Genomic DNA, 13,659 nt, shown 5'->3' on the forward strand with positions numbered 1-13,659 from the left:
TCTTGCGAGTTAGTGAGATAAACCAATCACAATATACCAGTTGTGAAAATCGAAAACAAAGCTATCATGCAACACATAACATTATCATTCATTCACCATGATGTCACAGGTATAATATAAGCAAGTATAAAGACAGTAGCAAAACTGAAAACGAAGCAATAAGTGATAACTACTAGTAGTAACATGCTTTTAAAACATAAGTCAATGCAATTAAGCGAATTATGCAAGCAAAGCATGGGTGTGTGTGAACATACATGTGCATCCTGCGACAAGTAGGAGAACTAGCAATGTAACAATACAAAGCAGTGTGCATCATGATGAGACAGTTAGAAACATTTAGCCAAGGTAAGGCGTCTCTAGAAATGAATCACGAGATGTGTAAAGCATATAAAACTATGTATCTCTAACATAAGTGAGCTCGACTCACGAGGTGGAGCCATCGCCCACACAAAACTCACCAAGGAGTTGTAACATTCACAAAGTCTCATAAGACCCTTATAACCATACAACGTGCCTTAAGTCCTTTTGTACAAACGGAATGCGATGAGTGCTCAAAATGATTTGTGTGTCCACAATAGCAATTATGAAAATATGCTAGCATTCATTTGTGCACTTGCCTTCGTGCTAGAGCGTGTGACAGTGTACATGCTATACGAACTTCTTCAAAACACTACGTCACATGACACATGATGATATGCTTAAATAAATAATTTGTAACGTACCAAGGAGTGCGACAAGAATAATGCCACACTTACATCAAGCGAAGTGTTACGATTCATCATACGGAATAAGCTTCTTATTCATGCAATAACCTTATATTATTTTGTTGCGCACTCGATATGGTGACATTCACAAGCACTATGCATTCAGTTTCGCAAAGGTGGAAATACGTGTAAGAGTGTGAAAACCACACTACACGCATTTACTGCTTACCAATACTTTATATATATATATATATATATATATATATATATTCTCCTTGGAAAAATTGCACACATCGTCCACTACGTGGTGAATCAATGTCTACAGAATTTGTCGGAGCAATTAGAACCCATGCCCTATGCTCACATGCAGCTCCAAAAAGTTGTCGCTCGTAGGCTCGCCAACGAAGCTTGAGAGCACAAAAAGTGGGTTCCCACGAAAGGGGCAAACCCAGTTCGCTAAACAAGGGTCCGGCCAGATCGAACCCGCCTGCCCACGAACCTCGGTGCCATGGGGCACCACACACACACACAAAACAGGCCCCCGGGTTGGGCGGCACTGCTGAACCGAAAGGGTGCAACATCCCTAGCTGCAAAGAGTTGGCAACCAGATTGCTGCAGAGGCCGAACCACCTGGACCAAGTGAGTTTGGTTTGGGGAAAAAACCACACGCGTGGATCGCGGCCACCAAGGATAGCTCAGGTCTGGACCAACTGGTCCAGACCCACAATGGGCATGCTCAGACCTAAGCAAGGTCTGGACCGAGTGTCCAGACCCAAGTGTGGCTCAACCACCACCGAAGGGAGGGGTGCAGGCCCACTTGCCTGCACCTGGTTGCAGCTCACCTGCCGCAACTTAGTTGCAGCAGGTCCACGAACTCTAGCATTAGCATGGCGAAAGGGGATAGATGCCCTTAACTGAACCCAGTTCGGCCAAGAGCCTCTGACAGGTCTGGACCAGATTCGGTTTAGACCGTGTCAGACCAAAGGAAACCAAACCCACCACCACCCAAAATGGGGCTCAGTCATGGGTTGCGCAAGGCAAAATGGGAGAGAGAGTGGACCTAGGTTGACTCGGTTGTGGTCGGCCTAAGGTCCCATCTGCTGGGCACGTCCAACAGCCTAGATTGATCCAACTGAACACACCATGACTCGGCCTGACTAGCCTAAGCCCGCAACACCCAAAGGGGCTAACCCGACTGGGTGGAGTTGTTGGGCTAGAGCCGGTACATGGCCTTCTTGCAATCCGAAGCATACTATGGTAGCCCAAATTCACTACCAAAACAGAGCAGGACCATGGGCTACCATGAACCCGCACAACGGAAAGCGGAAACAAGAAGGAAACAAGAGAAAATGCAGGAAATAAAAGAGAACTTCATGCTACCATAAGGATACACCCAATCAACCACACGGTTTTGCAACAACATAAAAAGAACAAAACACGATGCCATATGTGCATGTACGCATTTGTGAATTATAGCAGAATGACAACTTAGAGTTTAGAGCACCTAATCCGACCATTTCCCATTCATGGCAAAGCCTACCATGGGAAGATGGCCTTCATGAAGCCGTACCAAATTTTCATAAACATGGACAATGCAAAATGGTGGCTCACCTCTGAAGGCTTTCAACCGGTGTAGAGGAAGCTCCGAGTGAGAAGCTTATGGGCTTCCACGAAAATGGTGCTTAGCACCCATACAAACACACCCCACGGTTTGGGGAAGAAGAGAAGAATGAGATGGAATGAGGGGAAGAGAGCGAGAGAGGGAAATCGTCCATTAGGGCTTTCTCTCTCTTTCTCAAAATTTTAAATATTTAAGGTTCTAGAATGAACGGCTAGGATGCATTGGGGAAAGATGGAGGGCTGGGGTGGCTCATGCCCCCCATAGCCGCCTAATATGCCAACTGAATTCCTCTATTTGAAATCATTAAAAATCATTTAAAAAATGTCGTTCAAAAGGGTTTCTAAATGCCATTAAAGCTTGGGAAAATTTATAAGGGGAGCCCCAAGGCTGTCACTGCTTTTAGCTAATGGAAGTGTGCCATTTAGGATGCACTTGAGTTCTTACGAAAAAGCCATGGGCTGTCGCCCACTTGGCCAACCCATGGCCGACATTTCAAAAGGAAGTTGGGATATTACCTCCCTGCCACCGCCCAGACTGGTCAACCCCTTGACCATCTGGTCCTCATGGCCACCACCATCCATATGGAAAGTCGCCCAATGGGTCTGGGTGGCCACTGGTCGGATCCAGATCCAAAACGATAGTTAAATAGTACAATGCTCATGTAATACTTGAAATAAAAATTAACTTTATCACATCATATTTTCATTTTCAAATTATCAATTGCCATGTAATGTTCAAAGCTTCTTTGAATCATTTTCCATCATTTGCGAGAAATGCTCTCATTAAGACCCGTATACTATCGATATGCATTTTTCAGTAATTCACATGCACTGACGGGGTTTTTTCTTCGTTTGGGTCTTAAATTTAGGGATAAACTAAATACATATATTATGAATATACCCCTAAATTTTCAGAAATTAATTCATCCAGAATCATGCACTTCTATCACGTATATTGTACTTACATGATTTAAAGTCTCGTGTAGTCATGTATACATAATTTACGACAAATTCTTGCAGTCACATAAGAAATTTTCATCACTGAAGCACATCAATACATATATATATGCAACATATTATAAATTTTCATCTTATATTAGAAATATTTTCTCAGAAAAATCTCGGGTCTTACACGCAAGGCGACAATATGCTCCCACAACCAGACCTACAAAATCAATATAATAGTAAGATTATAATCTTCAATGATCTTAGTCTACAACTACAAAATATGTAATAAATAATTACTTGGACAAATGGCCAAAACCCTACGACAATTTTTGTACCCTTACTCGCATGATAAAGTTGATTGTAAAAGTGTGCGAGCATAGTAGCACCCCATGCATAGTTGTCGACTTTACCTAAGTCTTCCAAGAGCTACAACCACAGGTAACTTATCCTTGAACCAGACAAATCAGAAAATAAAGTAAGTCCAAAAAAATAAAGAAGGAAGCCGCGCAACTCTTGGTCAGCTCTTTCAGATGCACATGTAGCAGACCAACCGTCTCATTTATTATGGAAAGAAGAAACTTTCATCAATATGGAATTGCTTTCACCATAAATATATTGACTCTAGTCCTTCATCAATATTCCTAGAAGGGTCGTGCACTTATCCCTTGTGTTATAGTTTGAATCCCGTAATAGGACAACACTTCCATGGTACTTAAAGCTCGTAATCAGCACCACATCTTCTAGGGTCATGGTGATCTTAAAAGAATCAAACTAGAATATGTTTGTCTTATGATTCCACTTATTTACCAGGTGGGTCATGGTGTTCCAACACGTTTCAAAATAATGTTGGTTCAGAAGGCCGCCAAAGTGCATATTTCATAATTGATTCTTCTGATATTCACTCAGTTATCCATACCACGACAGAACTACATGCCACTGACACTGCCTTCTGAGCTTTTCACGTCATTGTATACAGTAATTACTATAAATAATAATCATTGCACTCTCGTTATCACAATAATCACTATACATAGTAATCATTATCATAGTAATTGCTATACATAATCATACCTATAATAGTAAATCATTCATAGTAATCGCTATCATAGTAATCCCTATACATAGTAATCGCTATATATAGTAATTGCTATCACAGTAATCGTTATATATAGTAATCGCTATCACATTAATCACGATACATAGTAATCGCTACCATAGTAATCACTATACATAATAATACCTATCACAGTAAATTATGACAGAGAGGGTTGATTTACATACCTTGGTCATACTTTTCTCCTCTTCATCCCCTCCCTCCATCCTCTGCCTTTCTTGTTGCTCCATCATTCGCTCCTCCTCCTCCCTCCTCTGCCTTTCTTGTTCCTCATTCATTCTCTCCTCCTCCTCTCCTCCTCTGCCTTTCTTGTTGCTCCTTCGCTCTTTCGTCTCCCTCCTCTGCTTTTCTACTTCTTCCTTTTTTTCTCATTTGCCTCCATCCTCTGCTTTTCAATTTCTTCTTTCCTTTCCATTTTCTTCTCTTCTTCCTTCTACTATTTCCTTTCTCTTTCTTTCTCTTCCTCCTCCTGCTTTTTCCTTTCCATTTCCTTCTCTTCCTCCTCATGCTTCTTTCTTTCTCTTTCCTTCTCTTCCTCCTCCTCCTTCTCCTTCCTTCACCTTTCCTTCTCTTCCTTATCCTCCTTCTTCTTCCTTTGCCTTTCATTCTCTTCCTCATTCTCTTTCTCCTTTCTTTGTCTTTCTTTCTCTTCCTTGTCCTCCTCATTCTCCTTCCTTTGCCTTTCCTTCTTGATGATGCGTTAATTACTCATAAGCATAATATATTATTATTGCATAAATGCATCATTTATAGGTTTAAAACCCTCACTTAGATGCATTTAGATGTCATTGAGCTATGATTTGAATTTTGTTCGAATCAGATTTAAAACGAGAAAGATGTCTCATTTACAGTGTAGCGGGTCGGACCTCGGGGCGAAGTGAGTAAAAAATGGATCCAAATAGCCCATTTGGGCTCTGGATCAATGCCAAATATCCAAGATCCAACCCACCTCAGCCCATTCACGATTTTTAGAAAATAATTACTAAAAAACCCCTCTAGAATAGGCGCCCAACAATTAAGTGCATTTTAATCTCCTTTTTGGAATTTCCAGAAAAGAGTGTTTTAGCTATAAAAACAAGCTTCAAACCACTATTTCACATTTTTGCCTGGAAGAAGACGCCTACACAGCCTGACTCTCACTCTTCCATCTCCTCTCTCAGTTGCCTCTTACATCTATTTTCTTCCTTATCCTTGGGAGTTGCAGAAAAAATCACCACCTCCATTGAAGTCGCCGCCCTTTTTCTTTCATTTCCTTCTTGCACGTCTACCTTTCTTCGCCCCTTGCTGCTCTAATGGCCCATGTTTCTTGTCTTACAGGTACAACAGGTTGTGAAGGGATCTGCTCCTAGCTGGAACATTGTATGCTCCTCTAGGATCGACCGCCCTCTCTAGTCGATCGTCTTTCCCTTTCCTTTGCTCGGTTTTTCTCCCACCTACGTGCTTCAACAAGAGGAAGCAAAGTGGATAAGGTAGCAGCAACATCGAGGGTTTTTGGCATGTATTCAAGGCAAATTCTGCTCCCCTTCTACCTCCAGCCTCGTTGGACGGCCTCAAGAGGTTCGTTGTCTCCTCTTCTCCTCTTTTAGTTTATATGTTAGGGTTAGTTCATCTGTTTGAAAAATGAAAAAGAAAAAAAAAGGATTTCCATATGTTTTTCTAGCGTTGATTCTGGTTCTTGTTTTGATTTCAGTTCTGATTAGTTTTGAATTTTGATTCCTATTGTTCTGCTTGATTGTTTTTCTAGTTTGATTTGCATAGATACTTGTTTTGTTTAAATGTTGATTCTTGTTCTTCCCTGCTTGCTTGTTCTTTCCTGTTTTGTTTAGTGTTGATTTCTGTTTAGTGTTCTATTTTAGTTTGATTCCTGTGTTTGGTTTGATTTCTTTCTTTTTCTTATTTTGATTTCGATGTTTGTTTTGTTTTTAATTCTGTTTGTCTTTGATTTTTACGAATTTTGTTTTTATTTTTATTCCTGTTTTTTTCTTGTTTTAATTTTCATTTCAGATTTTTGTTTCCTATCGTTGATTCAAGCCTTTCTTTCCTGTTTGTGCATTCGTATAACATTTGATAGTTTCTTTATGATAGTAGATTGAAATTGTACATTTCTTTCTGATTCCTGTAGTTGGATTCTAACTTTCTAGTTAGCATCTGTTTCTAATTCACATTTCCATCGCAATTTGCATCGTTCTTTTAGCATTTCTGTTACAGTTGATAAGCAATTTTCATTTTCCTATTACTGAGTTCATTTTCCATTTTTGTTTTCTGTTCTTTCTTGTTTTACTGATTGCTTTATTGTTTTATGTTTGTTTTTACTAATTGCTTGAAAGTATCGTTAAGTTTTTGCTGAGTTTTTACTGATTGTTTTTATTTGTTACTATTTTTACGATTTTTGCTGAGTTTTAGTGTTTTACTGTGTTTACTGGTTGCTTACTGGTGTTGTGAGTGAGTTAGTGATGTGTGTGTGAGAGTGTAGTAGCGGTGTGAGTTAGTGTTAAGTGTGTGTATTAAGTATAGTGCAGTGTGAGTGTTAAATAGAGAGTGAATGTGAGTAGTACTGGGTGAATATGACCAGTGTTGTGTGAGTGTGCATAGCAGCTGTGTGTGTGCGTATGGTTCAGAGTGTTGTGTGTGTGATAATAGTGTGTTAAGCAGAGAGTAAGTGTAGTAGCTGCGTGTGTGTTTGTTTTTTACCGTGTTACTTAGTGTTTTAGTGTTACGTATTGTTTTTCCTTTTTCACTGTTTGTTTAAGCATAGTGATTCATGTTTTAGTGTTTGCTTTATTGTGCTTTAGTTTTTTTACTATTTTAGTGTTTGTTTTTATGAATGTGACTGCAATTTTTAGTATATGTTTTGTTGCGATTTTCAATGTGTCAATTTTACTGATTTTTTTATTGAAACTCTTTTCTGAACTTCACTGTTAGAATTAGTTGAACTTCACTAAAAAATGTTTATTGTTGTTAACTGCTCCTAACTGCTAAGTTCCACTGTTTGAAGGAAACTGAGTTTCAATGCAAAGTCTTTACTTTAGTTTTATTTGATGTTTACTGTTTCATTGATTAGTCTTCACACTTGATTTTAATGTTTTGAGTATTTTTTGTTAAATGATTTTTACTAAGTGTTTTCATTATTGATTTTTACTAAGTATTTTGAGTGAATAATAGTATTAGATCTTAGTGTTATATCATTAGTTAGTATTAGTTAATCGATTAGTTAGTGTTAGTTCATGAACAATTAGTGATTAATTAAGCAATTAGTTAGTTGTTAAGAGAATTAATTTGTATTGTTAAGTGCTTTGTCATTAGTTAGTAGTTAGTAGTTACACTTAATTAGCATCTTTGTAATTAGATGAATGTAGTATTTTGATACTAAATTCACTTAGTGTTTTGTAATTAGATTGAATAGTTGTTTTGTAGTTAGAAATACTTAGTTAATTTGTAGTTAGTTTTACTTAGTTGCAAATTGCTATTAGTTGTTTTTGATATTCCATTTAGCTCTTAAAATTACTTAGTGAATTGTCATTAGGTTTATATAGTTCATAGTTAGTTTGCATATATTCACATTATAGGTTTAGTATAGTTTTATTTGTCATTAGATTTCATTTGAATTTGTCATTTCATTTCGTTCATATTATCTTTCTATGTTTTGATTTCTTTATATAGTTTACATAGATTTATAATGAGTCTGTATGTATGTTTGCTTGATAATTAGTGTTTTAGGATTTATTTTCGCATAGCGCGGGGGCAAAATAGTTATTTGTCATTTTACGTAGTTTTTCCAACTATGATTTTTAGTGTCTTTCTAGGTTCCTAATATTAGTCCAGATTTAATTGTAGTGTTAAGATAATTAGTTAGAAAATTAGCTCTAGTAATTTCTTGTTTTATGTAAAATTAGGGTAGCAATTAATTTTAGCATTAATCTACAAAAAATAATTGTCTTTAATTGCTGTAAATAGTTTTATTAACTTCATTGTTATCGTGGAGGTGATATTAAGTTGCAAGTTAAGAGCATCTTGTCCCAGTGATCGAGTGTTGCATCAAGTGAACTGATGAAAATGCCCTTGTGTTCACAGGCTTAAGTCATTGCGCGTCTCTTTTCTGCACTTGTTCAATTTTGATTTCATTGTAATAGTTTCTGTAATTGAACAAGTTCAATATCAATAAAATGCAAAGTTCAGATTTAATTTGAGTGTATCTCATTCCCTATGGATCGACCCGTACTTGCTACATTCGTGAAAAGTCGATTTTATTACTTGATTGGTGATTTTTCAAAACGCTTTCAATGATAAAAATTATGTGTTAAAAATAACCATTGCTAAAAGTACCACCACTTCTCTTCATCATCCTGATGTTTCTTCCTTTGCTTTTCTTCTTCCATCTTCATAATTTGCTTTTCCTTCTCTTCCTCCTTCTTCTTCTTCAATTGCCTTTGCTTCCCTTACTCCTCCTCCTTATTCTTTCTTTGCCTTTTCCTCTCCTCCTCCTCTTTCTTCATTTGCCTTTTCTTTCTTTGCTTTTCATTATTCTCCTCCTTCTTCTTTTACCTTTCCCTCTCCTCCGCCTTCTTCATTTTCCTTTTTCTCTCCTCCTCCTCCTTCATTTGCTTTTTCTTCCTTTGCTTTTCATTCTCCTTCTCCTTTTTCCTTTGCTTTTCCTTCTCTTCATCATCCTTCTTCTTCTTCTTCATCGTTAGTTCTTTCTCATGCTTTCTTTGCTCTTTAGCCTCAATATCTGATGAATAATGCTCCACATTATATAATTCCAATGCTTTGTCCCTGTCTTTATCATTATCAATCTTCATTATATTTTGGTACCTTTCATAACGCTCATATAGATGGGACTGACGGATAATTTCTCTAAGAGTCATCCCATCGAACAGTGGAGGATTTCTTGTCTGACGAGCTTTAGACATTGCTAACCTGCATAACACATAAATTTAATTGCATCATTATATGTTACAACCGCCTCCTCAAGTATATAGTAATACAAATTATCCCATTTGTTAAACAATCACCAACATTATAAATTGTCGCAATATTTGACTTCATAAGTAAACATCATTGTAAGATTTAGCAAACTTAAGTACAAATCGAGGTAACTTCATAAATACACATCCCTATTGCTTTAAATGTATAAATCGACAAATTATTATAGAAATTGCAACCTTCATAAGTATATATCGTTGTAATGTTTGAGCTTCATACGTAAACATTATTGTATAATTTATCAAACTTAAGTATAAATCATGGTAATTTCATTAAATCGTTATTACTTTAAACGTATAAATCGTTGCTGCATCGAACGTACAAATCATTGTTGCATCAAAAATATAAATTGTTATTGCATTAAATGTATAAATCATTGCTGCATTCCAATATACAAATCATTGTAGAAATTTAGCATTCATAAGTACATATCGTTGAAATGTTTGGCCTTCATAAGAACAAATCGTGCTAACTATTTTTCGACGCCTATAAGGTGGATAGGTACAAATCGATTTGTTTCAGTATAAAAATAGGCATTATTTAGCAGGAATAGTATAACCAGTTGTAAGATTTAGCATTTAGATTTACAAATCGATTTGTTTGTATAACAAAACCTTACAATGATAGGAGTTTTGGTAATCCGACAGTGGAGGATAAACACTCAGAAGGTAGATGCAGTCGAAGGTGGCAACGATGTTGCCACTGTGCAAACGACGGTAAAGGTTGCTATGATGGCAGCAGACGACAGTAAAGGTTGCTTCGACAACAGTAGATGGCGGTAAAGGGTGATCTGACGGTAGCAGACGATGGCAAAGGGTGCTCTGGTGGCAGCAGATGACGACAAAGGGTACTCTGGTGGCAATAGACGATGACAAAGGGTGCATCATCAAATGGAGCTCCTGTTACAGCAGATAGTGTAAAAGTTTACTGCTTAGGAAAAAAATAGAATGTTAGGACTTTCAAGAGTTAACATCATCCTCAACTTTCTGGATAAAGGACATTTTTGTCCTTTTCTTGAACCGTCGTTTCCTTTTTTTAGATTAAGGACATTTTTGTCCTTTTCTTGAACCATCATTTCATGGCGGGAAAGGGTACTTAAGTCTTTGCAATCGCACCAGACTCTGACGCTAAGTGATGTTGACGCACATGGGGATATGAGCCCCATGTGCTTATATACATGGCACTCATTCGGACCCCCGAACATGCACCTGCGTCTTTGGGGGGTAACATATAACCTGCTTCGGGTAATTACACAACAACGTTTCTCCCTAAATGTGAGAATCAATACCCTTTGGCCAGAGAAAGTCAGAGGTAGGGGTGTCAACAACTCAGGTTTAGTTCAAACCTAGGTGGTACCAGACTTTGACCTAGTTGTTTGGTATGATATTGAGTCCAGACTCAAGAATAATTGGGTCCACTATAAGAAAAACCATACCTGGACCCGATGAGAACTACATGAACGAGACCTGGACCATACTGGATAAAACCATATTTTTATCATTTTTACATTTAAAAATTGATGGTATTAATCAGAACTTGGGTCGGGTCCAGAACTGGTATAAAATTTCTGTAAAACCACTCCTCCGACGAAATCGCCGAAGGAGCTAGAGTTCAAAATAAATAAATAAAAAGAGGAGGGAGTCAGTTTCCCAAATCCTCTTCCCCCAAATCACGGTGGGGTGAGGTTATCCTAACCCCACAGTGAGGGCTATAAATAGCTCTCACGGTGCGCTCCCTACAATCGTCAAGCAAGAGAGAGCGAGGGAGGGTGAGAAGAAAAAAAAAAAAGACAGTTGCATAAGAGGAGGGACTTACCGGACGACGGCGACTCCAAGTATGTTCTTTTTTTCCTTCTTGCTTTTTTTGGTTAAGCAAAGGGTCGACAACCATGACTGCCAACAAGTTGTAGAAAAACGAAAAAAAACAAGACTACGAAAGAGAGAGAGAGAGAGAGGGTCGGCCGACCGACGTCGGTGGGCGGCCCCTCTGTCATGAGGAGGAAGGAGGGAGAGGGCCGACAGGGGTCGGCCCCTTTGTGTCTGATACGACGGAAGAGGCAGATCCCCCCTTTCACATGTCTTCTTTAAAAAAAATAGACCGGGTCAGCCTGCTGCGAACGAGATTGGACCGAGTCTGTCTGGGTCGCACCTAGATCGAACCAAGTATAAAAAATATATATATATCGGGTAGAACCGGTTCAGTTTATGTTAGTTCATATCAAACCAGTTTGAATCGAACAAGTTCAACTTGTTTCGGTTCATACCAAATCGGTCTAGGTGTGAACTAGACTGAGTCAGGTCTGACTGGATCTCAGATCCAAACTGGTCTGACCTGGATCAGACCGAATCTGCATTCAGTCTGATCCAGTCACTCTAGACGAATCTAAATAGAATTGGATCTAGAGAGATCTGTGTCTGGATCCTCGCTGACTATTCTAGATCTAGATCAGAACTGAATCTGGTTTAGATCAATAATAGATCCAAATCAGAACTGGATCTAGATCCAACTGAATGGATAAGTTCTAGATCCAGATCCAACTCATTGCTGGATTGACCAATTATGGATCCAGATCAGAAATGAGTCTGGTTCCAGTCAAATAGATTTAGATCCAAATCAGAAATGAATCTGGATCGAGTTGGTGATTTATTTTTAAATTTTGAGAATAATTATTGAAATGACCAAAGTACCCTTATGTGTACCCAAGATCTATTTTGGTAAAAGGAGCATAACTTTACACTTCGAATTCATAATTGAATGAGGTTTGGTGCATTGGATTTGTATCGTAAAGGGGAATCTACTTGTCCTCTGGTTTTGGTCAAATTAGGGGCACAAAATTTGAGGTTTGATGAGTCAAGTCGAGAGAGGTATTTTGATAATTTTATAAAAATATAAGAGGTTATGTATATTAATACAAATATGCTTGTGTAATGATCGGATCCTACTATTAGATCAACTTAAGACTCAAATTCGATTAGAGGCCAACATTCGTATTCGAGGTAAGGGATATTATAAGTAAATTTTAGTTATTAATAAACCTTTTTGTGTTGCATGTTATTGTAATGTTATGAGTTAGCATGATTAGAAATATAATTTTTTAGTGTGAACATGATGTGCATAAAATAATCATGCATGAAATTATGAGATGATTACAAACACATGTTAGTCATGATATGTCATGCATATTAGAAATATATTGTTTTGTGATAGCATATCTGTGTGATAAATTGCTAATAACATGCATCATGATGAAATTGTGATTAGACTTGAGTATCTTTATTTTATTCATATTATGTGAATGAATATATTAAGATTTGCATGCATAACCCCTTAAATCCCAAAAGTGGTGACCTATGGTAAAGGACACCTGGTTCGTGGCCAGAGTGCAACCACCATGGAGAGTGGGTCATCAGTGATTTAATGATATGGAGACTCTACATCATTGCGTGCTTAGTATGAGATAAGTGTGAACCCTAATATCATTCTAAGATTAAAGAGTGAGATCCATCATGATCATTTCACGATATCACTCATGAGAGAACAAGTGAAATACGAGCTTGAGAATGTGGTTCAATATGTTGAACTTAGTTTATGACTTAGGGTTATACTTATACAGTGTTTGGAACTCTAGACAACTATGGATGGTTGAGAACCATCATGGTTTGGATGTAGCATGAACTATGCTGAGATTGAGATTGAGCTTGACTTCCCGACTAACTACTGGTGGGGCCCTCTTTTTGTTTCACTACAGTGCCTGGTAGTCCAGGGATCACTGGGAGTTTATGATTCATTGTCTTACCAACATATAGAATTTGGGTGTTCTACGCAGGTTGCTACGCCCATAAATGACTATGACCGGTATAGCCGACTTAAGGTTAGTTTGGTGTGACAAAATGTTTAAGAGAGTTAATGGGGGAACAATTAAAATATATAAACTTGTGCGGTGTATCAAAAACTAAATTCAGACTAGGGGCTTAGAGCCCACTACAGTTATAAGTTTAAGTGTTTATTTGCTTATAATTATTTCTTATGGGTTGTAGACTCACCCCCTTATATAATTATAACTGTAGGTTCAAGGCACACTAGCACAGACAGGACGTAATCGGCTACTTCTTTGGCAGAGCACTTTATAGTTTTTGTTTTTTATGTCATTAAACATTTATATACTTGTCATTTTTTTATGTTATGAATGATAAACATTGTGAAAGAAAGTGAGTTATTGAAAAAAGAATGAAAAAAAATTAGCCATATTTTGTCTGTGTGAATTCGGTATGTTTTTCCTTTGAAAAGTAA

The sequence above is a fragment of the Nuphar pumila genome, chromosome 4, assembly GCF_984573655.1.
Source record: "Nuphar pumila chromosome 4, dmNupPumi1.hap1.1, whole genome shotgun sequence".
In the NCBI taxonomy this organism is placed as follows: Eukaryota; Viridiplantae; Streptophyta; class Magnoliopsida; order Nymphaeales; family Nymphaeaceae; genus Nuphar; species Nuphar pumila.